This window comes from Schistocerca nitens, chromosome 4 (assembly GCF_023898315.1).
Source record: "Schistocerca nitens isolate TAMUIC-IGC-003100 chromosome 4, iqSchNite1.1, whole genome shotgun sequence".
NCBI lineage: Eukaryota > Metazoa > Arthropoda > Insecta > Orthoptera > Acrididae > Schistocerca > Schistocerca nitens.
This window is the reverse complement of record NC_064617.1, coordinates 337,640,328-337,667,006: the sequence shown is the minus strand read 5'-3', so window position 1 is coordinate 337,667,006 and position 26,679 is coordinate 337,640,328. Positions and strand designations below refer to the sequence as shown.

Here is a 26,679-nt window from a genome sequence, read left to right as displayed (position 1 = left end):
TCACGAAGATGCAAAGCTGGTACTTTTGCCGATGATACAAGTATAGCTATCGCACCCAACAGACAAGAATTAACTGGTGAAATTGTAAACGATGTTTTTCAGAAAATCATTAAGTGTTTCTCTGCAAACGGGCCCTCATTAAACTTTGACAAAAAACAGTATATACAGTTCCACACAGTAAATGTAATCATCGTTGCACCCGTGGTCTAGGGGCGAAGAAATTTCCAAGCTCGTCCATCGCTACGATAAGTGCCTTAATTTAAATGGCAACTATGTAGAAAAGTAGTATTTAAGTGTGGCTTTCATCTGTATATAATAAAAAAATTTCCAATACTTTATTTATTTTTAATTCCAAAACGTAATTTACTTTGTGGATAGCCCTCGTACATAGGGAGAAACAATCATCGTAATAAAATAAGAGAAATCAGAGCTCGTACAGAAATATTTATGTGTTCATTTTTCCCACTCGCTGTTTGAGAACGGAACGGTAGAGAGATAGCCTGAAGGTGGTTCGAAGAATGACCTGCCAGGCATTTAATATGAACTGCAGTGCAGTGATGTACTTGTGTCCAAGTTATGCAGTTTTTCTTCTTTTAAACGTTCTGAATTTTCCTCAGTGTTTGTTATTCGTCCTGTTCATAGTATTTTGAGCATACTGCGGTAAATCCACATATCAGAGGCCTCTCTCCTTCTTGCTTTTGGCATGTTGTTGTTGTTGTTGTGGTCTTCAGTTCAGAGACTGGTTTGATGCATCTCTCCATGCTACTCTATCCTGTGCAAGCTTCTTCATCTCCCAGTACCTACTGCAACCTACATCCTTCTGAATTTGTTTAGCGTATTCATCTCTTGGTCTCCCTGTACGATTTTTACCTTCCACGCTGCCCTCCAATACCAAATTGGTGATCCCTTGATGCCTCAGAATATGCCCTACCAACCGATTCCTTCTTCTAGTCAAGTTGTGCCACAAATTTCTCTTCTCTCCAATTCTATTCAATACCACCACATTTCGAAAGCTTCTATTCTCTTCTTGTCCATACTATTTATCGTCCACGTTTCACTTCCGTACATGTCTACACTCCATACAAATACTTTCAGAAACGACTTCCTGACACTTAAATCTATACTCAGTGTTAACAAATTTATCTTCTTCAGAAACGCTTTCCATGGCATTGCCAGTCTACATTTTATATCCTCTCTACTTCGACCATCATCAGTTATTTTGCTCCCCAAATAGCAAAACTCCTTTACTACTTTAAGCCTCTCATTTCCTAATCTAATTCCCGCATCATCACCCGATTTAGTTCGACTGCTTTCCGTTATCCTCGTTTTGCTTTTGTTGATGTTCATCTTATATCCTCCTTTCAAGACACTGTCCATTCCGTTCAACTGATCTTCCAGGTCCTTTGCTGTCTCTGCCAGAATTACAATGTCATCGGCGAACCTCAAAGTTTTTATTTCTTCTCCATGGATTTTAATTCCTACTCCGAATTTTTCTTTTGTTTCCTTTACTGCTTGCTCAATATACAGATTGAATAACATCGGGGATAGGCTACAACCCTGTCTCACTCCCTTCCCAACCACTGCTTCCCTTTCATGCCCCTCGACTCTTATAACTGCCATCTGGTTTCTGTACACATTGTACATTGGCATATTTAGCGCCAATCCTACAAAACTGTATAGAAGAACAGGCCAGGAGTAGTATCTTATAAAACGAACAGTAAGATTTAGATCTGTACTTGTGAAAATTTTCTTGAAATTTATTAAATCATTAGGAGCGTTCTCTACGCGACATTTTACCTCCATGTCTGATCCTCAATCTTCACTTTCTAAACTACTTAAAACTCGTCTACTCTTTGTATCAAGGAACCACTGAATCGTAGATTTGAATTTGTAAAGCAGTAGGGATATCGTGTGACATTCATAAACTACTTCTTTTTGGTACTGATATTCAGGCCTAGATTACTACTATAATCTCCTACTATGTTGACGAGCTGTTGAATCATGTAAATTATAGGCAATCAATACTGTATGAAATATACACAATGTAGAAAAGATCACAGACACCACGAGATTAGATTGGATTAGTACTTGTTCCGTAGATCATGAATACGACATTTCGTAATGATGTGGAACATGTCAGGTTAATAAAAGGTGTCTATACAAGATATTACATTACACAAAATATTCAATGACACTTAATATTTTTAATGTTTTTGTGGGGTTGGGGAAATTATCCACTTATTATATCCAAAAATTCATCTAATGAGCAGAAGCAGTTGCCATTAAGAAATTCTTTGAATTTCCTTTTAAATGCAGTATGGATATCTGTCAGACTTTTGACTATTAGGTAAGTGACCAAAGACTTTCGTGGCAGCATAATTTACCCCCTTCTGAGCCAAAGTTAGATTTAACATTGAGTAGTGAAGATCAACCTTTCTCCTAGTGTTGTAGCCATGTACACTGCTATTACTTTTGAATTCGTTCGGATTGTTAATAACAAACAAATTCCATAAGTATATATATATATATATATATATATATATATATATATATATATATTGTGAGGCTACAGTGAAGATCTCTAGCTCTTTAAATAAGTGTCTGCAGGATGATCTTCGATGAGCTCCAGCAATTATTCTGATTACACGCTTTTGTGCAATGGACACTCTTTTACTCAATGATGAGTTACCCCAGAATATGGTGCCATACGAAAGCAGAGAATGAAAATAGTCATGGTAAGCTAATTTACTCAGATGTATATCGCCAAAATTTGCAATGACCCTAATAGCTTAAGTAGCTGAACTCAAACGTTTCAGCAGATCCTCAGTGTGTTTTTTTCCAGTTCAACCACTCATCAATGCATACACCCAGAAATTTTGAATATTCTACCTTAGCTACCGATTTCTGATCGAAGTCTACATTTATCAATGGTGTCATTACTTTTTTTTTTTTTTTTTTTTTTTTTTTTGGTCATCAATCTACTGACTGGTTTGATGCGGCCCGCCACGAATTCCTTTCCTGTGCTAACCTCTTCATCTCAGAGTAGCACTTGCAACCTACGTCCTCAATTATTTGCTTGACGTATTCCAATCTCTGTCTTCCTCTACAGTTTTTGCCCTCTACAGCTCCCTCTAGTACCATGGAAGTCATTCCCTCATGTCTTAGCAGATGTCCTATCATCCTGTCCCATCTCCTTATCAGTGTTTTCCACATATTCCTTTCCTCTCCGATTCTGCATAGAACCTCCTCATTCGTTACCTTATCAGTCCACCTAATTTTCAACATTCGTCTATAGCACCACATCTCAAATGCTTCGATTCTCTTCTGTTCCAGTTTTCCCACAGTCCACGTTTCACTACCATACAATGCTGTACTCAGACGTACATCCTCAGAAATTTCTTCCTCAAATTAAGGCCGGTATTTGATATTAGTAGACTTCTCTTGGCCAGAAATGCCTTTTTTGCCATAGCGAGTCTGCTTTTGATGTCCTCCTTGCTCCGTCCATCATTGGTTATTTTACTGCCTAGGTAGCAGAATTCCTTAACTTCATTGACTTCGTGACCATCAATCCTGATGTTAAGTTTCTCGCTGTTCTCATTTCTACTACTTCTCATTACCTTCGTCTTTCTCCGATTTACTGTCAAACCATACTGTGAACTCATTAGACTGTTCATTCCGTTCAGCAGATCATTTAATTCTTCTTCACTTTCACTCAGGATAGCAATGTCATCAGCGAATCGTATCATTCATATCCTTTCACCTTGTATTTTAGTTCCACTCCTGAACCTTTCTTTTATTTCCATCATTGCTTCCTCAATGTACAGATTGAAAGGGGCGGAAGGCTACAGCCTTGTCTTACACCCTTCTTAATACGAGCACTTCGTTCTTGATCGTCCACTCTTATTATTCCCTCTTGGTTGTTGTACATATTGTATATGACCCGTCTCTCCCTATAGCTTACCCCTACTTTCTTCAGAATCTCGACCAGCTTGCACCATTTTATATTGTCGAACGCTTTTTCCAGGTCGATAAATCCTATGAAAGTGTCTTGATTTTTCTTTAGCCTTGCTTCCATTATTAGCCGTAACGTCAGAATTGCCTCTCTCGTCCCTTTACTTTTCCTAAAGCCAAACTGATCGTCACCTAGTGCATTCTCAATTTTCTTTTCCATTCTTCTGTATATTATTCTTGTAAGCAGCCTTGATGCATGAGCTGTTAAGCTGATTGTGCGATAATTCTCGCACTTGTCAGCTCTTGCCGTCTTCAGAATAGTGTGGATGATGCTTTTCCGAAAGTCAGATGGTATGTCGCCAGACTCATATATTCTACACACCAACGTGAATAGTCGTTTTGTTGCCACTTCCCCCAATGATTTTAGAAATTCTGATGGAATGTTATCCATCCCTTCTGCCTTATTTGACCGTAAGTCCTCCAAAGCTCTTTTAAATTCCGATTCTAATACCGGATCCCCTATCTCTTCTAAATCGACTCCTGTTTCTTCTTCTATCACATCAGACAAATCTTCACCCTCATAGAGGCTTTCAATGTATTCTTTCCACCTATCTGCTCTCTCCTCTGCATTTAACAGTGGAATTCCCGTTGCACTCTTAATGTTACCACCGTTGCTTTTAATGTCACCAAAGGTTGTTTTGACTTTCCTGTATGCTGAGTCTGTCCTTCCGACAATCATATCTTTTTCGATGTCTTCACATTTTTCCTGCAGCCATTTCGTCTTAGCTTCCCTGCACTTCCTATTTATTTCACTCCTCAGCGACTTGTATTTCTGTATTCCTGATTTTCCCGGAACATGTTTGTACTTCCTCCTTTCATCAATCAACTGAAGTATTTCTTCTGTTACCCATGGTTTCTTCGCAGCTACCTTCTTTGTACCTATGTTTTCCTTCCCAACTTCTGTGATGGCCCTTTTTAGAGATGTCCATTCCTCTTCAACTGTACTGCCTACTGCGCTATTCCTTATTGCTGTATCTATAGCGTTAGAGAACTTCAAACGTATCTCGTCATTCCTTAGTACTTCCGTATCCCACTTCTTTGCGTATTAATTCTTCCTGACTAATGTCTTGAACTTCAGCCTACTCTTCATCACTACTATATTGTGATCTGAGTCTATATCTGCTCCTGGGTACGCCTTACAGTCCAGTATCTGATTTCGGAATCTCTGTCTGACTATGATGTAATCTAATTGAAATCTTCCCTTATCTCTCGGCCTTTTCCAAGTATACCTCCTCCTCTTGTGATTCTTGAACAGGGTATTCGCTATTACTAGCTGAAACTTGTTACAGAACTCAATTAGTCTTTCTCCTCTTTCATTCCTTGTCCCAAGCCCATATTCTCATGTAACCTTTTCTTCTACTCCTTCCCCTACAACTGCATTCCAGTCGCCCATGACTATTAGATTTTCGTCCCCCTTTACATACTGCATTACCCTTTCAATATCCTCATACACTTCCTCTATCAGTTCATCTTCAGCTTGCGACGTCGGCATGTATACCTGAACTATCGTTGTCGGTGTTGGTCTGCTGTCGATTCTGATTAGAGCAACCCGGTCACTGAACTGTTCACAGTAACACACCCTCTGCCCTACCTTCCTATTCATAACGAATCCTACACCTGTTATACCATTTTCTGCTGCTGTTGATATTACCCGATACTCATCTGACCAGAAATCCTTGTCTTCCTTCCACTTCACTTCACTGACCCCTACTATATTTAGATTGAGCCTTTGCATTTCCCTTTTCAGATTTTCTAGTTTCCCTACCACGTTCAAGCTTCTGACATTCCACGCCCCGACTCGTAGAACGTTATCCTTTCGTTGATTATTCAATCTCTTTCTCATGGTAACCTCCCCCTTGGCAGTCCCCTCCCGGAGATCCGAATGGGGGACTATTCCGGAATCTTTTGCCAATGGAGAGATCATCATGACACTTCTTCAATTACAGACCACATGTCCTGTGGATACACGTTACGTGTCTTTAATGCAGTGGTTTCCATTGCCTTCTGCATCCTCATGTCGTTGATCATTGCTGATTCTTCCGCCTTTAGGAGCAATTTTCCACCCCTAGGACAAGAGAGTGCCCTGAACCTCTATCCGCTCCTCCGTCCTCTTTGACAAGGCCGTTGGCAGAATGAGGCTGACTTCTTATGCCGGAAGTCTTCGGCCGCCAATGCTGATTATTTATCAAAATTTAGGCAGTGGCGGGGATCGAACCCAGCACTGAAGACGTTTTTTTTTTTATTTTTATTACGAATCAAAGACGCAACCCCTAGACCACGGGTGCAGCGTTGATTACATTTACTGTGTGGAACTGTATATACTGTGTTTTGTCAAAGTTTAATGAGGGCCCGTTTGCAGAGAAACACTTAATGATTTTCTGAAAAACATCGTTTACAATTTCACCAGTTAATTCTTGTCTGTTGGGTGCGATAGCTATACTTGTATCATCGGCAAAAGTACCAGCTTTGCATCTTCGTGAATATAGAATGGCAAGTCATTAACATATATTAAGAACAGCAGAGAACCCAAGACCGAACCTTGCGGCACCCCATTCTTGATTGTTCCCCAGTTTGAGAAATCACCAGTTTTTTGCATATTATGTGAACTGCTTATTTCAACTTTATGCACTCTTCCAGTTAGGTATGATTTAAACCACTGGAGCATTGTCCCATTCATACCACAGTACTTGAGCTTATCTAGAAGATTGTTTTTGTAGGCACATTGCCCATATGAATCCTGCAAGGTTGACCGGTCGGATCTTCCACTACTTTCTCAACAGGAAAACATAGGAGGTGTGGTTTGCCAAGGTAGAAGAAAACCTGCAAGCACTGGAGGGTAGCGATAAACGCATTCCAAGACTACCTTGGATTCCACGTAGAGCCACAACTGAAAACTGGCAAAATGTGGACTGAAGCGTGGAAGGAACAGCACAGGAAACAAATGCGGGAATACTGGGCTACAATTAAAGCCCAGACGTCAGGAAAAAGCGTTGTCCGGAGATGCCAATGCGAAGAATGGTAATGTCACATCTAGGGTGACCAGACGTCCGGATTAATCCGGACATGTCCTCCTTCTTAGCTCTTTGTCCGGGGTCCGGGAGGATTTTTACAGTGTCCGGCTTTTTCGCAAAGTTGAGCGTAAAACAGTTAAATTTACAATTCGTCCCGTTCTATTGCTCTTTTCTTAAATACTTTAACTATTGGCATAGCCTTCGTGATAAACACGTTGATGTTATCGTTGATCGACCTATAAGCGAATGGAAATATCGATTATTTAAAATTTTCGTTTCGTATCTTCGCTTTGTATTGGCTTGGCTTCCTGCAGTGCACGTGTGATTTGTGAGTGTAATTTTTAACCGAGTGAGTTACGTAAAATATTTGGCTATGCCTAGACGAAAGTGTACATTTTGTGATGTCCTTTCCTGCAAATATCCGGCTTTCAAGAAAGGGAGAAATGAAGCAGAATGTAAGATATGAGGAGCTCGAATGTACGTCTCAGTGGCCAATAAAGGTAAGAAATAACTGTCATGGTTTTATTTCATTGTTTCATAGTCATTCATTTTATTTGTATTCGGAAGGTTAAAGTGCAGTTTACATTTCGTCAGCTGCTGTTTGAATTGTAGATGTTGGTAGCGGTGCGTCGAATGAAGGGAGGTGAATGGTCTTACGTTTTTTGCTTTGTAAACTATTCCGTGTTGTTGACATAACAAAACACTTGACGCCACACTGTCACCACAATCAATATTTTTAATTATTTTTATATTAGTCAGTTAACCACCACCTGACCATCAGTAACAATTAACTACTAGTATTACCGGTAATTCCCGGCAGTCACGTGACTTGTCCAAAGCTGACGAGAGGTAGTCTCATCTGCAGTTGACCCGTTTGATGTGTCCTGTTTTTTCTTCCTTTGTCCTCCTTTTTGAAACTATTTGTCCTCCTTTTTAAACAATTGCATCTAGTCACCCTAGTCACATCTCATTACCGCCATCGAGTGGTAGTTTGTGGAAACTTAGGTGGCCCTCGCAGAGAAGGGAACCATCGTGTGCGTGTGGCTGGTTTGCGCCAAGCTGGAGGGCGATAGCTGCGGGCGACTTTGGTTGCAGCGACAGTGTCGTATATGTCCCCCCACCATTAGCACGCCGCATGGAGCCTGCGTGCTGCCGCCGCCTCAGGTAAAGGCGCGCAGCCGTTCTGTGCTTTGTGTGGACACTGTACCTACAGGTAGAGGGGCAGCGCTCCCCCACCCACAGCCTCTGCTGCTCGCGTGCACAGGAATCCAGTCGACGTGGTGCTACCTGCGAGGGAGGGCTAGGCGCTCTCGTTCCAAGCGAATAGTGGGATGTGCCTGTGCGCGGGTGTTTTTCGAGTGCGCGAGTGTATCAGGAGAGCATAAACGTATGCCGGATGCCAGGGCAACGAACTCGGGCCTGAGCGGACAACTGCTGCCAGGCCTCTAAATCAGAACAGTTAATCGGCGACCTGCTTTCCACATAGACCAGACGCTCCTACAGGAACACGCAGGTACGTGTACCGTTGCTTCCTTGCGCGGTTCGTTGATGGAAGTGTACATCAACTGTCACGCAAAGTTACTACTGTTTGTCGTGGGCCACAGCCGCTGGGACTTCAACGCACGGACAGGAGACGACGCATTGAGTCATCGTGCGTCACTCATTTGCGTAGGCAGCGTCCTTTCGCTGTTTGCACTATGAATCTTCCGTCGTTCTCTCTTTTTATTGCTCACTGGAACGCCTACACTTCGAGCAATACTTGTACGTGTACCAACCATCATAGCAAAAATTACTTGTGGGCGTCTGTTACGTGCGGTGGAAGACTGACTAGCAAATGAAAGCGTAATGCAACCTTTAGAGAATGGATTAAACAGTTTTTAATAAAATATATCCAGGCAACTGATGATGAAACCTCGTTGACGAAACGTGTTGTACGAATTTCGGCGGACGAACGATTCAGTGGTTCGAAGAAGAGGTTGGAAGGCTTTTACATTCGCTTGACACATTTAGGAACTGGGCGAAGTTTCCCATTTCGTAAGTCACTCGGAGATGAGAGACTTACGAGACTCATGTGCGTTCAAATTCTAGGTACGGGCTGAACTCTTCATGCTAGGAAGAAATCTGATAATACAGTATCCTCAAACATCGAAAATTGGTTGCTAAGTTCCTTAAGACTCCTAATTCATAAGTAGCCCTATACTCCTGTGAAACGACACGGATAAAATCGCGACATATATTTTCCGACAGCTCAGTTTTGTGCCTATGGATGTGACTCATGGACAATAGTATTATACTTTGAGACAAACATCTGCGAAAATAAACAAATCTCGCAAATGTGCCACTTTTTTTTTACTTACAATTACTACTCGAATCAACTGCATTATGGTTTCCTCCGTTTCTTGACGTGCATATTTCCAGTGACATGCCAGATTACACGGGGATACCAAGAGTTACGTAAAAAAAGAACGAAAAACATCAACGTGCAATAGAATAAAAGTGTAAGTATGCCTCGTCTTTAGAGGCAATGTCAGCATAAACATCATCACATTGCCTTATAAATCATGACACTTCTTCTCTAACGACATCGTCGTAGACGGGACGTTAAACCCTTATATTTCTCTTACACCTTCCTTTCGCTCTCAAATTTAGAGATACCAGCTATGGAAAACAGATGGTGGCGACATAAACAGTTATCATGACATTTCGTGAGCCAACGATGACAAGCAGCTGGCCTTGTTTGGGAAGCATTCAGGAAGCCGTAGAAGTCACATGGTCCGCAGAAGCTGACGATTAAGCGTTTAACATATTTCATCGGTACATAACGTTAGCAAAATAACGGGAGGCTATCAGATGTGAAACAAGCCGCTGGCAGGTTCATGGTAATATTTGTCAAAACACGCGAAATAGAACTATATGTTAACGGCTCAGACCAGCTCCAAATATCAAGAGTTACATTGTCTACCGTTTTAGAGTGAAAAAAAAGTGTCTGTGATACAGGAGCTTAAAAAGTTGGTTCAGGGAAATGTAACGGCAAAAAAAAAAAAAAAACTATTACCGGTACCAACGTCTTTCAGTTAGCTTAACACCATGTAGGATTTGCTGAAATTCAGCAGATTCACATTGAACGACGTAAACTAATGAAGTATTCTTGTAGGAACCTTGAAAGGAAGGGTGATCTTGACTTTACAGAAAAAGTAATGCCAGATCTCTTCAATGAGCGCTTTACTGAACTGCTCGCTGGAATCCGTAGCCACAAACTGAATGTACAAATATTCATGAAATTATTTGGGACCGTATACAAATCAAAGACAAGATGATACAAACGTAAGAACTGAATAATTAGGCGAAGACTCTTAATTAAAGGCAAGAGAACATTTTAATGTCCAGATACGACTTTTTGTCCTAGTAATATGTCTCACAAACTTTGTAACACTGTTTGACATCCATTGAACGTTTTGTCACTGATCCGATTTTTATTCAGACGTAAACTGGGGAACATGTATTCCTGACCCTGGTGGTCAAATGATGTACCCTATGATAAGCAGATTGTAGAAGGAAGATGACATAGCAAGTATTTCTGCACTATGTGAATCATTCTGCTGTTTGAAAGCAAATGAGAAGCCACGGAGAGGATTTCTGACAACTGTGGCATCTCACTAATTCCTGCAGCACTAAAATTATCACTCAGGCCGTAGGAGACTACTTCAGTTTGCACACCGCTGTTGAAAAGCAGGCTTTAGTTTCCCAGTGCCATCGTGCATTAATGGAAATTGGCAGGTAGAACTTTAGCTACAACAAAAAGGTTACTGTTATTCCTTCTCCATGAGGAATGATTGAATCAGCTACATCTTATGACATATATACTGAAGAACCAAAATATTATTACCACCTGGTTAACACAACACTCGTTTACCTGTGAAATGCAATACAGCATCGATTCTGCGTGACGTAGGTTCGACAAGTGCTGGGTATGTTTACAGTAGTACATGAAGCACCAGATGTCTACACACAGGTGACGCAATTCCCGAAATTATGTGCCGGTGGTTTTTGGGCGCGCAGCTGGCGATTGATGCCCTCCCAGATGTGAATCATTGGATTTAAATGAAGCAAATTTGATGGTCAAGACAGCAACGTGAGTTCACTACATGTTTTTCGAAACACTGTAGCAAGATTCTGGCCTTGCAACAAGGACAGTTATCCTGCTGAAAGATGCCATCGCCAACAATGAACAGACAAAGTATGGAGGGATGTGCATAGTCTGTAAAATGTTCGTGTAGTCCACAGCTGTCATGTTGCTTCTATTACTACTAAAGGCTCCATGGAAGCCTAGGAGAATGCTGCTCAAGCATATTACAGCTCCCTGCGACCTGCATCCGTAGCACGATGTGTATTTCGAATTCACTCTCAAATGATTGTAATCTAATGTATAGCTATAATGGCTATTTTGCAGCAATAAATCGTTTATATTTCGACCAGCCCTTTACCTAGATGACAGCCTGTATCTGGACATGACTATCACCCAAAGCAAAAACAAATGTAATTCGTCCAAATAGGCAACACATTTACATTGATCCATGGATCAATTTCAGTGATCCTGTGTCCACTGCAGTCATAACTGACAGTGTCACTGGGTCAACTTGGGAACACATAGGGTCATCTGATGAGGAGCCCCATATTCAACAGTGTACATTTAACAATGTGGACTGTAACACTTGTCCCTACACCAGCACTGTACTTAGCTGTCAGGTTTGCCACAGATAAATGCCTTTCCTACTTTATAGAATGTGCAAATCTCTGTGATCAGGCATGAATGTTCAACACTTTGTTGCTACTACAACTATTTTCTATAGATGCCACAGCAGTAGCAAGCAAACAGCCGACCAGCTTTTTTGTTTCCGAGTACTGGGCAGTAACAATCTGCTGTTTCTCATAGCAGCTTATGTCAGTGCATTTCCTTATTTGCAGCCTGTATCATTACTAGAATGATTGCCCATTCAAATCTGCTTTGCTTATACACTTTTCTTACCATGTCATGTGCATTCAGTCTCACAGTGGTGAGTGATTACATTGTTTTAGCTCACAAATGTGAAACATGTCACAAAGTAACAAGAAGATCCTACCACTGAACTGTTCACCACAGTATCTCACACTCTGTCCTACTCCCCTATTCATAAAAATCCTACTCCCAATATTCCATTTTCAGCTGCTGATGATATTACCCTATACTCATCTGACCAGAAATCCTTGTCTTCTTTCCATTTCACATCACTGACATTCACTATAAATATAATGAGCCTTAGCATTTCCATTTTCAGGTTTTCTAGCTTCCCTACCACATTCAGAAGTCTGGCATTCTGTGCCCTGACTCATATAATGTTATCCTTTTGTTGATTATTCTGTCTTCTACTCATAGTCACCTCCTGCATCCTCATGCCATTGAGCATTGCTGATTTTTCCACCTCCTGTGATTGCTCTTGTTAGATGTGTCCATTCCTCTTCAACCAGACTGCCTACTGAGCTCTTCATCAGTGCAGTGTCTATAGCCTCAGAAAACTTCAAGCATACCTCTTCTTTCCTTAGTGCTTCCATATCCCACTTCACTGTGCATTGGTTCTTCCTGATTAGTCTCTTATTATGCCTATTCTTCATCATCACCAAATTGTGATCTGAGTGTGAGTCTATATCTGACCCTGGGTACACCTTACAATGCAATATCTGATTCCAGATCTCTGCCTGACCATAGTGTAATCTAACTGAAATCTTCGTGTATCTCCTAGGCTTTTCCAAGTATACCTCTTCCTTTTGTGATTCTTGAACAGAGTATGAACTATTATTAGCTGAAATTACAGAACTCAATTAGTGTTTCTCCTCTCTCATTCCTACTACCAAGCCTATATTCTCCTGCAACCCTTTTTTCTACTCCATCCTCTGTAACCACATTCCAATCCTCTGTCACTATTAGATTTTTGTCTCCCTTTATGTACCAAATTACCCACTCCCCTATTCATAAAAATCCTACCCCAATATACCATTTTCTGCTGCTGTTGATATTACCCAATACTCATCTGACCAGAAATCCTTGTCTTCTTTCCATTTCACATCACTGACATTCACTGTAAATATATTGAGTCTTAGCATTTCCATTTTCAGATTTTCTAGCTTCCCTACCATGTCCAAACATGTGGCATTCCATGCCCTGACTCATAGAATGTTATCCTTTTGTTGTTATTCACAGTAACCTCCCCCTTTTCAGCCTCTCCTGGAGATCTGAACGGAGGACTAGTCCAAAATCTTTTGCCAATGGAGAGATCATCATGACACTTTTTCAGCTACAGTCCTGCATCCTCATGCCATTGCCCATTGCTGATTCTTCCACCTTTTATGGGCAGTTTCCCAACCCAAGGAAAAGAGAGTGCCCTGCACCTCTGTCCACTCCTCTGCCCTGTTTGACAAGGCCATTAGCAGTATAAAGGTGACTTCTTATGCCAAATGTCTTTGAATAGTGGAAAGAAGGCCACTGAGCTCAATGTCCCCATCTGATAGATAGATCACCACCAACAGAGTCTCACAACCTCACCTCATGAGACACTGTAGAGAGGTTTGGAGCTCCATTCAGGACACTGGTGCAGAGATTGGCGACCAGAAACTTCATGTCACCACCTCCCCTTCCCTTGCTGACCAAATACTGTGAGTGAAAATTTTATACCACAAGGATTTGAACTGGCATATCTTCAGTTACAAAAGTCAGTTTGAGCTTTATTATACAAGAAACAAACAAAAAGTGAGGTAAATGAAGTGGAGTTTGTAGATAACAGCTTTGGGAGAAATGATAACTCATTGAAATTATTGATCACCAGTTTCAGTTATTACTTCCTCATAGTAGCAGAAAATATTGAATATCATAGTAAACAATGGAATCTGGATGCATTAGATTTACTTCAGCAATGGACCGTTTCCTTCCTACAGCCCCAAGGAATGGTAGAACTATCCTTGACCTTTGTAATCAGTCAATTAATAAGTGCAAATTTCTTTATAAACTTAAATATGCAGTAGTAAGTTTGTACATCAAAACTGAAATATGACAACACCTCTAATTAAGGAGCCATTTAATTCCTTGACTTTTTTAAGTTTGAGAAGTGGATCAAAAGCAAACTTGATTAATATTCTCAATCTGGCTTCCATGAGGGACTGTCTTCGCAAAAAATATATGATCATACAAATGAAGCCCCAACATCTAGACCTAAAAAATAACCCTCTTGATGTAATCTGTGTTCTTGTAAAGGCCATTCATTGTGTACCACAATGTTTTACCTGGGCAACTAAAATTTTATGGTATTCATGCCATCTGTTTTGAATTAATGCAGTCTTACTTTCATATTATAGCAGAGGGACACATTGATGACAAATATCTAATTTTTAGAGCACATTGTAAGCAAAAACTATAAATCCATTCAGGAAGTCTGAAGCTCCTCAGAAAAATATGTGAGAAAACGGGTAGAGACGACAGTGTGCATATAACATGTTTGCTGTGAAGTCTCATATGAGATGTGAAGGAGGCTCTGTAGGTAGCTATTGAGAGCACAGTGTGTCAATTGCAAATTGAACATAGTGTTGGCATGAATGAAACCTGTCATCTGGATTTTTACAAACCGGATGCTATGCTTATGAAGTGAAAGCATTTATCACAGAGTTGGTTGCACTACTCTGGTTTTGAACCAGATAGAGGGCTTAAATCTGAGGCTCAAGTGATTCTGCAATGATCTTGGATACAGGTTTTTTTAAATTCCAGTATCAAATGAAAAATTGTGCAGCCACTCTTAACAGGATAATTAAGCACTATAGAAAGGAAGTGACTCCTCAAGTGGTAAAGAACAGTTTACGTATACATATGGTTTTCTTATGTTACAGAATCTCCTCTATACGTCTAATGATCAATTATGTGACACACTCAGAGAGAAGTAGATTAGCCACATTAAGTGCAGGGTTTTACCCTTTCAGGCTAGAAAGAGTAAAAGCTAAAACGGTATTACTTAACTATAAGAGCAACAATGACATGGTCCCAGAATTAGTCTCCTATATTAACTGTAATAAGAAGCATAATGACATCATACCACTGGAAACAGAACACTGCCTACACATTGAAATGAAGAGCAGCAAAATTATAATTTCTGTCTGGAATATACCTCACAAATGTAGACTGGATGACAGTGTTGGCTCTAAAAACTTATGATCAGCTTGTGAGACTCTTACAGATTGTGAATATAAAATAATCTGAACCACACACTCCTACTATTGAAATGGTAAGGATGTGGGGATCCAGCACTGGTAAGCGACCGAGCCCACACTCAGTAGAAAATGTTTACAACTTATTTCACTACAACAAATTACATAAGGCACACACTGGTAATCTGAGCTTCCTTAATTATTAAGTAAATTGCTCATAAGGTAATTACTGACCTGTTTTAATGTGCCAAAAAATAAATAAGATACTATAAAAATCAAAATAGTTTAAAAGTGCCAGTAAGTCAAACAGACAATTAGACATTGTGAGAATCAAAATAGTCCTAAAGGTGCTGATAAGTAAAATAGACAACATAAACATAAGAAAAACTTTCCTTTAAAAGGACCTCTGTGCCTAAAACTGAATTCCAATAACAAGAGTTGAATTACATCCCACAACTTATTTACAGTTACAAGTGGGGGACCAATAACTGACAAAGGACACCAAGGAATCAGCCTGAAAAACTTAATTCAGAAGCTGTTATAGGCATATTTACATTTGGCACAGGTCTCAGCTGGGTGTCCCACAAGATACAAATAGGTACAATAAAACAATTAGGTTTTAGAGCTCTAAAACAGAAAGAAAGCAGTATTACTCCACATGTCACAACATCTCAAAAGAAATACATATAATTTAAGAGAAGATATCAGAGTTACATCTTTTCCACTACTCAAGAGCATACATCAAATGAACAAAACAAGCTGAAGTTTGTCATAAGATCCCACCCAGGGGTGCAGTATTTACAGGGTAAATTAACTGAGAAGAATGCACAAATTACTATTAGCACTCTCTTTTCAGTCTTAAAATAAAAGCAACACACAAATTTAGAATACTGTACCACAATGCTTGGCACCTGACTTTGAAATATCAAACAGAGAACTAATCATCGCTTACAGGTAAATGATGGAACAGCCGATCACACTCAAACACTGTCAAATTTTACAAACACAATCAGTATGTTCACTTGCTTACGTGGAACTGAGCACCATTACAATGTAACTAAACCAATGGAAGATCAACATGAACTTCCATCAAATGCTGGTAGTTATTGTTTGTAATGGTTTCCCAGCAGTTACACCTTGATGATCTACCATTCTGACTGGAGCAGAACCTGGCTCCAGCACATAGAAATGTTCTAGCAGCAACAGGAAGCCATGATGGAACCAAAGGGTTTATATGTCACCACCAATCACGTAGCTGGCTCGATACTGAAAAACCCACTGCCTTTCCAAGTTAGCGACCATTACTAAGTGTGGGCAAAGTTGATGTGTAGTCTGCTCTGAGAAGATTTCTGTGACCAGTGTCCTACCAAAAACCTATCTTCTGTCCCACACTTGTACACCATGCTAAAACCGGCACATGCAAAACAAATGCCCTCTCGCGATGCACAAAGGGAACTTCCCATGCTAGAGGTGACGCATTGATGCCAGATTACAGGATATCAGTGTGGATGTAACAGAAATTATCATAAAATGCAGGGTGTTTCATGTAAGGTATACATGTTGTCTCCAGCACTGCGCAAGTACCAACACCTCTGCTCCCAGGCTCTGATCACTGCATGATGCTTCCACCCATTATGCTGATATCAGTTAACAGTGCATGTTGTAGCTAATTTACTATGCAACTGTGTAAACATTGTTTTTCTTTTTGCTGTGTATAGTTTCAGTTCACTGTGATGTACATGAAGGATAAACAATTTTTATTTGTACTGAAGTATGCAAGAACAGAGTCTGAAGCAGTTTACTAGCTTGCCCTCATACTAAATGAGTCAGTGTGTTTCCAGTTATTATACTACTGTATAGATTGCTACTTACCATAAACATGTGAAGCTACAGACAGGCACAATTAAAATAGACTTACATGTATTAATTGCGCCTGTCTGCAACTTGACATATCTTCTTTATATAAATAGCAATCTGTCTTTTCCTACATAGTTGATATTCCTACCTAGAGTTTCCATTGTTTGATATACTATTGTAGATATAGATTAATAAGGATATTTTAAGAGACTGGATCCATGTTACACAAAAAAATAATAAAAAATAAAAAAAAGCTTTCAAACCAAGAATAAACTAGATGAATTAAGAGTGTGAGCCATTTAGCACTTCAAACTGGTTTGTCAGGAACAACTTTGCACAACCTCAAACTGAAACCTTACAAAGTAATAGCAGGGCAACAACTGAGCAATTCAGATACTGTTACTTTATGTCATTACTGTCATTGATTATTGTCCTCTGTGTGTGATGGAAAGATTGATCCTGAAATGCTCTTTTATTCAGATGAATCATGGTTGCATTTATCAGGATATGTGAGCTTGCAGAACAGTTGAAGTTGGAGTTCTGAAAATCCTCATCTGTCACATCAAGAGCTTCTGCATGATGTGGAGAAGGAGTGTGGTGTGCAATTAGTGCAAAACAAATTATTTAAGCAATCTTTTTCCACCAAACATAACTGCTGATGTCTATTTGAATAAGGTAATGCCAAATTTCAGGGATTGTCTCTCATCACGGACAACATGGTAGCTGACGGCCTTCAGTCAATGACCAAGGGCAGTGACATTGGCATAGAATTGTAAGCGCTAACTGACAAGCAACATTAAGTGAAATAACCACAGAAATCAATGTGGGACATATCCATTAGCATAGTGTGATGAAATCTGCAGATGATTGACACAAGTGCCTTTGCTAACAGCACATTGCCTGCATCGACTCTCCTTGGCTTATGACCATATCAGTTGGACCCTAGATGATTGGAAAACTGTAGCCTGGTCAGATGAGTCCCAATTTCAGTTTATAAGAGCTGAGGTAGTTTTCGAGTATGGTGCAGACACTAAGAAGCTGTGGACCCAGGCTGTCAATGAGGTACTGTGCGAGCTGGTGGTCTCCTCATAAAGGAGTGGACTGTGTTTACATTGGGTGGAATTGATCCTCTGGTCCAACTGAACTGATCAATGACTGGAAATGGTTATGAAATTACAATGAAATCCAGATCATTAGCTTCTTACAGGCATTGATAAATATCAACAGTGATAGTTGAAAATGTGTGCCACAACCGGAATTCGAACCCAGGATCTCCTCCATTCGAGTTCCAGTCGGGGCGCACATTTTCAACTGTCCGCATTGATACTTATCAATGCCTGTAAGCAACTAATGATCTGGATTTCATTGTAATTTCATTCTTCGGGAGCTTCAAGATTACCAATCGTATATCTGTTCTTTTGGACATGTCTAAAAGAACAGATACCATCTTCATATAGATAAGGCTTATTGGCCAATGATCTTCTTCAGTGCAGATGTACTCACATTGCTCAAACTCTTACGGGAATTGGTAGACTGACTGCTACTAGTAATGAGTATAGTGGGCAGGGGCACTACAAATGTAGTGTGTGGACAGTAAGTTGGAAGTGTGGGTCTCACGGGGAGCGTGCCAGAGATACATCCCTGCAGTCGCACTATCCTCTGTGTCCTTGCTGGCTCAGGCAGATAGAGCATCTGCCATGTAAGCAGGAGATCCCGGGTTCAAGTCCTGGTTGGAGTACACATGTTCAACTGTTCCTGGTGATATTTATCAACGCCTGTAAGCAGCTAATGGTCTGGATTTCATTGTAATTTCATTCTTTGAGAGCTGCAAGATCACCAGACATGTCTGAAAGAACAGATACCATCTTCATATGGAAATGGTTATGTTCAGTTGCCTGGAGACCATTTGCAGCCATTCATTTTTATGGTTGACAATGTGCCATGTCACCAGCCCACAATTGTTGTGATTCATTTGAAGAACATTCTGGACAATTCAAGTGAATGATTTGGCCAACCTGATCAATTGACATGAATTGAACATTTACGGGACATAATCAAGGGATCAGTTCATGAACAGAATCCTGCACCTGCAACACTCTTACTGGCTATAGAGGTAGCATGGCTCAATATTTCTTCAGGGGGCTTCCAACAATGAGTTGATTCTATGCCACATTAAGTTGCTGCATCATGCCAGGTCCAAAATGATATTAGGAGCTATTCCATGACTTTGGTCCTTTCAGTGTATTGTAATGTTTATTCAGAGACTTACAGTTAATGAAAAGATGCAGTTACTTCATGCAGGACACTGTAACTATTTCAGTGACAGCATTGTCAGGTGTTTTTGATGGTAATGTAGTTGACTTTGTCATCCCCCACACCAATCTAAATCCCCATGATTTTTATCTTTAGGGGAATGGTAAATTGTAAGGTGTATGAAACAATCCACATATACTTGAGGAGCTAGAAGACAGTAGACTGACTGACTAAAGGTTTGTAGTTTCAAGAATTTTGGCAACTGAAATTCAGCAAGTGTTTGACATTTTTTTTACAAAAGATGCCGGGCTGCTCTTGTTGCAGAAGGACATCATTTTGACCAAATAAAGTTAAGCTTAATGTAATCACATTGCATCTTAATTTACGCTCAGTTAGGCAGAATAACTGCCTTTCCCTCATGCGATGTCTGCCAAGGGACCTAACTGGCACACATCCTGCAAGAACTGGGAATATGTGCCTGTATCATATGTGAAACACCCTACCTTTAAGAGTATTTGGCTGAAAAGAGTTCAAAGTGGAACAAACACAAAAACAGGCATGGAAAAACATCCTAAACTGAGATTCACAGGAAGAAGTCTGCAGAAATGTGTTTTGTCTACAAAGGATATGCCTTACAAAAACCTTATTGGACTGGTTTTTGAGTACAGCCCATCAATCTAGGATCTTTACCATGTAAGATTAATAAAGAATGTAGAGAGGATACAATAGAAAACAAAGTGCTTTTTAACACAAATTTGTGTAGTAAGTGCAAGAGCATCATGGGGATGCTCTTCAGTTCCATGGGAAAAAACTAAAAGAGAGGCATTGTGCAGCACAACAGAAGGATTTGTTTTATAATTCTGGATACACTGTTTCCAAGAAGAGTCAAACAACATGAAATCTGAAGTCTTGGTCATATTTTAATTTATTTCAACATATAAGTTATTTTGGGTTCTTAGTCACCAGCACATCTTAAAAGTCAGTGACACGGAGGACACATGATAGTAAAGTAAATTGTTTAACAATATGTTTCATACCAAAACAGTGAAACAACTTTAACTAACTCTAAGAGTAGTCCCTTCCTTCACTTCTCAATTTCTTAATTTCGTGTTATTAAGGGTAATCACTGCTGCAGTAGTTTATCTTTACTAATTTAATTCTTATTTTGGCCCTATGGTGTTGATTGTCAGTTGCTATTATGCACAATAGAATCAAAGCAACATTATTTGATGTGAAACATCAAGTTACTTACTCCGACACACATCTCATGAAATGACCACGATAGCATCCAATAGCCTTGACCTGTGGAATACACCAGCTCTTGTGACATCACTGAAATTAAGCAACATCAGGCATGGACAGTACTTGGATAAGTAACTGCTTGGGTATGCCACATGCTGTTGGCTGCTTCCCCATAGCCTTTACAGCAAAAGGGATGAGAATTGGTGATGTAAAGTCCCTGATCACTAGTCTTTGTGCAATGTCCTGAATTAAATTCCAAACCTCTTTCCAGTGTCTCATGAAGTGAGGCCATGTTTCACTGTTGATGATGATCCATCTGTCAAATGTGGGTGTTAAACTGGCAGCCCTCTTTGTGCTATTTGAGATGAGTTTGAGATGAGAAGGCTATGTGCCAGCACCAGGTTTCATCCTCTTTCTCCTCTCATCATCCAACACAAAGATGACACTACACTACACACAGCCACACACACAAACACACACACACACACACACACATTACAGTCACCTACAGTTACCAGATACACTTAAACTCACAATTCTCATACTTCTTGAAGGAAACATGCAATTGTGCAAGAAGGATAGGAAAAAAACTTTCTGATTAGGTGGCTGAAGCTGCCCTTTGGGTCTTACAGCCAACAATGTCATATGAGTTTACTTTTTACCATCATCATCATAGTATATAATGGAAATTTGTTCTTATACAGAGACTTTGTAATTCTGTCAGAGACAGCAAAGACTTGGAAGTGCAGGCGAATGGAATGGACAATCTTGAAATTAGGGTGTAAGTTGAAAATCAACAAGAGTAAAATGAGGGTAATGGAATGTAATCAAATTAAATCAGGCAATGCTGATGGAACTGTATTAGGAAAGGAAATACTAAATGTAGTAGTTGAGTTTTGGTATTTAGGCAGTAAAGCAACTTACGATGGCAGAAGTAGAGAAATTTTTTAGCATTGGATACATACATAAGTGTTTGCAAGTCTTCACTGAATGTGTTTGTCTGGAATGTAGCCTTACACAGGAGTGATATGCCGCTGACAAAAAGACAAGAAAAGCTTCTTCAATGTTTTACTACAGAAGAATGCTGAAAATTAGATGGGTAGATTATGTAACTAATGAGGAGGTATTGATTAGAACTTGGTACAAAAGGAAGTTGAAGCATAACTTGACTAAAAGAAGGAATGGTGGATATGACACATTCTGAGGCATCAAGGAATCATCAGTTTAGTATTGAAGTGCAGTGTAGGTGTAAAACTTGCACCAGGTGACCAAGAGACTAGTACAGTACTTGTAAAAAGTTTCATATGGATGTGAGCTGCAGCATTTAATTAAGGGATGAAAAGGCTTGCACAGGATTGAGTATCATGGAGAGCTGCATCAAACCAGTCTTCAGCCTGAAAACCACTACAACAACACAGAGATTCACCAAACGGAAAGGAGAGAAATGATTGTGGTACTTGTTAAGTCCTCAAGTAACAGACATGACAGAAATAACAAAACAAATAATTGTTCATAAGCTTCAGTGATTACTTCTTCAGAGCGTAAACAGCCATTTCATCCATTAATAAATATACAAATACAAAAGCTTTAGATTTATTACAGTAGACATTATTTTTCTTTGCAGATGGGCTTCAGGTTCAATACTGCAGCTATTAAAAAAGTATAAAAGTTTTTCAGCACCTTAGAAGTGGTAATTTTTTCTGGTTATGGTGATGGTGTTACCAGAAGAGTATTTATCACTGAGTAGATTTGATAAAATCATTCTGAAGGAAAATTCCAGGTTGAAATATCAAGAATATTGTGAAAGGCTAGATTGCTACTCACCTTTTAAAGATGACACATTGAATTGCAGACAGGCATAATGAAACAACTGTTCACATGAAGCTTTCTGCCAAAGCATTCTTCACACAGTCACACTAGCAAGCAAATCTTACAGATACAGAATTGGCATCTCAGACCACTCCAGCCAGAATTCTGGCTGGAATGGTCATGTGAGAGTGGAGTACACTTACTTGTGTGAATGTATGTGTGTTTTCTTTCTGAAGAAGGCTCTGACAGAATGTGTAGTCTTTTCATTGTGCCCGTCTGCAACTCAGCGTGTCGTCATTATGGTGAATAGAAATCCATCATTATCAAAATATAGTTAAAATCATCATGAGGTATATTTGTAGTCTATCAGTGATTTAATGCAGATTTCCTGATAGGCTTAAATGTGCAATAGTTATTCCATCTGTAAAAAATCAAAATTCATCTTTATTTCAAGACATATTTCACTTCTTTCCAAAATTTTTGAGAATGCAGCCAACAGAATTCTGATAATTATGATGTTGCTGGCTGCTGTGCTTGTTGAGGTAGCCATGGGGCTCAGGGAAATATTTGGAAGGTGTTCTGAACTGAAGGGAACTACATTATATATAACTGTAGGGGGATGGGACTGTTTTCTCCAAACCTGAGCACAGTGCTGCAATCAGCAGTACTGTCACTACACTGGATATGCACAATGCTTTCTGTAACATGAGAGGGACTAGAAAAGGTCATTAATTAGCCAACCGTTTTTGGTTACAACTTTGTTTCTGTTAGGGAACAGCACTGAGCATTATAATTAGTTGTACAAGGGTTGAACCTATGAGAATGTCCATCACTGATAAATTAGCCAAGCATTTTGCAGCTACCAGGCTGCCTGTCTAAGAACCCTAAACATTTAGAAAGGAATTTCTCAAATTACTCTAAGTTCAGAAAATCAAGGAGTTGATTGTGGAACCCCATGGATAAAATAAGGCAGGTCCTATGGAACATGGTCCTATCGTGTCATTGCCTCTTCTGTGTTTCATAGATGGTCTTCCCAGCATGGGTTCTGAATATCTGTCTCTCCTTTTGAACATTCTTCAACCAACACCTCTTTCCTTCCTAAGGAAAGGAATTGGTTTTTCTGCTTTTAGTGTTTTTGCCAGTAGTATTTAGCATTTCAGAACCTGAAAGTAAGCACTGTTCAGCCACTCTGTCTTCTTGTAATTTAACAGTTTTCTTAATTGAATTTTCCATTTGATACAGCTGATGTGAGCAGATGTATTTTTGGAATCACCTGAGAGGTGAAATTCACAAAATCTGAGAAGGTAGCTTGTTCAGTTAGAAGTAGCAGATGAAACATATTTCAGAGTAGATGTTGATGTTCTGGAGAATGGAGCAAAGGCTATCCATGTCACGAATCCACATCAGGAAGATGTCATGAATGTATCTAAACCAAACAAGGGTTTAGGGGTCAAGTGGGGAAGAAGGGAATTCTCTAGGTGATCCACAAACAATTTAGCATACAATGGTGCTAGGTCAGTTCTATACATTTGTTTGTATATTTGGCACACAAAGAAGAAATAATTATGGATCATAATATGGTTGGGGAAAAATAAAAAATGAGAGAGAGAGAGAGAGAGGAAGGGTGAGGTAGGTTTGGTATCATAAGGACACTGAGTGAGGTAATGTTCCATTTTAATGGAAAATTATAGTTGGAATACAAACATCAAATGAAGAGAGCTAATTACTTATATCTCAAAGAAGTATTCTCAAACTTCAGGGCATCCCCTTAATAATGTAAAGCCTGTATGCCACAGAAATTTATCCTTTCAGTGTATATTATCTTTCTTTGTTTCATTAAATCTATTATTAAAATATAAAAACAGCAGTTTTGAAGAAATAATAACTTTTTATTTTCCCTTTTCCTCTTTTTCTCACATAATTAAAGCCTTTTGTGTTTGTGAGATGGAGAAATTATTTTCTAATTATCATTTATGCTGTCAAGAAATTATTTTTACATCTATAGAAAGTACAGCACTGTTTTTGACTTCCTTTTTTCTGATAGAAGTCTGAGTATACAGGATATTCCATTTCAAACCAAACACTATAAAAGTGAGGATGGAATAATGACAATATTAGAAAATGATGGATTGCTACTCACCATATAGTGGAGATGTTGGGTCACAGACAGGCACAACAAAAATACTGATAAACAAGTAAACTTTTGGCCAAAAGGCCTTCGTATGAAGTAGACAAAAAACACACACACATATGACCACTGTCTCTGGCTGCCAAGACTAGACTGGAAGTAACTGCACATGATGGGAGAAGCAATCTTTTCGCCACCAACCCTCAAATAGTCAGACACAACCCAAAACCAATGATGAACACTGCATGACTCAGTACACTCCTTCATCCAACCATGATCCCCCCTCACCACTGCCCCCATATGACCTGCTGTTAACTTATCAGAATTTCTTAATCTTACACCTTGCCCCACCATCATTCCCCAAAACCTCAACAAGTAAGCTGACCTTACGTCCCCTGGTAGAACAACAATCCACCACCTAAAAACTGATCTCAACCTCATAATCCTACCTGCTGACAAAGGCTCCAGCACCAGGGTTTTGAACTGCACCGATTACCTGGCAGAAGGACCCAGCTAGCTGCCAGATTTGGCCAGCTATAAATCCTGCCATCCCATTCCAGAAATCCAACAAGATCTTCAATCTCTCCTCAGATCCTTAGGCCCATCCCAGACCCTCTCTCCCAAGTCTGTCTCTTGCCTATCTACCACACAACGCATCCTTACTTTCTACATGCCTCCTAAAGTCGATAAACCCAACCACTCTGGACACCGTATTGTGTTCAGTTACTTTGACCCCATTGCAGACCAACACGTTCAGCCTATTACTTACAACCTATCCTCCTATATAAAAGACACCAGCCATATCCTCCTTGAATGCTCCACAGCACAGTTCCAGTTTTTTTACTACACAGTGCCCTGCTAATCACTAATGAAACCACCTCCCTTTATGATAACATCCCAAATGTCCATGGCCTTGCCTATATCAAACACTGCAAACACTACCTTTCCCAATGCCTGATGGATTCCAAGCCTATGACTTCCTTCCTGATCACCATGACCAACTACACTGTGGTGAAAAAAGTCATGGGATACTTCCTACTATCATGTTGGATGTCCTTCTCCCTGGCATAATGCGACAACCTGTTGTGGCATGGACTCAACAAGTCGTTGGAAGTCCCCTGTAGAAATACTGAACCATGCTGCCTCTATACACATGCATAATTGCGAAAGTGTTGATGGTGCAGGTTTTTTTTTTTTTTTTTTTTTTTTGCACAAACTGATCTCTTGATTATGTCCCATAAATGTAATTGATTCATGTTGGGTGACCTGGGTCACCAGATCATTTGCTCGAACTGTCCAAAGTATTCTTCAAACCAACTGTGAACAGTTGTTGGTCTGGTCTGTGACATGGTGCACTGTCATCCATAAAAATCCCATCATTGTTTGGTATCTTGAAATCCATGAATGGCTGCAAATGTCTCCAAGGAGCTGAGCATAACCATTTCCAGTCAATGACCCAGTCCATTTCATGTAAACACAGTCCACACCATTACCGAGCCACCACCAGCTAGCACAATGTTTTGTTGACAACCTGTGACTATGGCTTCATGGAGTCTGTGCCACACTCACACCCTATGATTAGCTCTTATCAACTAAAATCAGGACTCATATGACCAGGCCACAGTTTTTCAGTCATCTAGGGGCCCACTGGTATGGTCTACAAAACGCCACTGCTCTTGGTCATTAAGTGAAGATGGTTGGCCACTGTGTCATCCATAGTGAGGGGTAATGCCTGAAATCTGGTATTCTCAGCATGTTCTTGACACTATGTATCTCTGAATACTGAATTCTGAAATGATTTCCAAAATGGAATGTCCCATGCATCTAGCCCCAACTACCATTCCGCATTTGAAGTCTGTTAATTCCTGTCTTGTGGCCATGAGCACATGAATAACCTAAGTACAAATGACAGCTCTGACAGTGCAGTGCCCTTTTGTACCATGTGTATGCAATACAACCATCACCTGTATGTGTGTGTATCACAGTCCCATGATTTTTGTCACCTTAGTGTATATTCTCATTTCTCAATCACAATTACTTCACATTTGGAGGCATCACCTACAAACAAATCTGTGACACAGCAATGGGCACCCACATAGCACTCTCCTATGCCAACCTATACATGGGCCACCTAGGGGAAGACTT

General features: G+C 39.9%; 1 protein-coding gene across 1 annotated transcript in view; it reads left to right on the top strand.

The window, feature by feature from the left end:
- The first annotated feature begins 8,156 nt into the window (after positions 1 to 8,156).
- Positions 8,157 to 26,679, top strand: part of LOC126253075 (uncharacterized) — a 40,188-nt gene continuing 21,665 nt past the window's right edge. The window contains exon 1 of the mRNA XM_049954169.1: positions 8,157 to 8,535. The gene's annotated coding sequence lies outside the window, so the exon portion shown is untranslated. The remainder of the gene's footprint in view (positions 8,536 to 26,679) is intronic.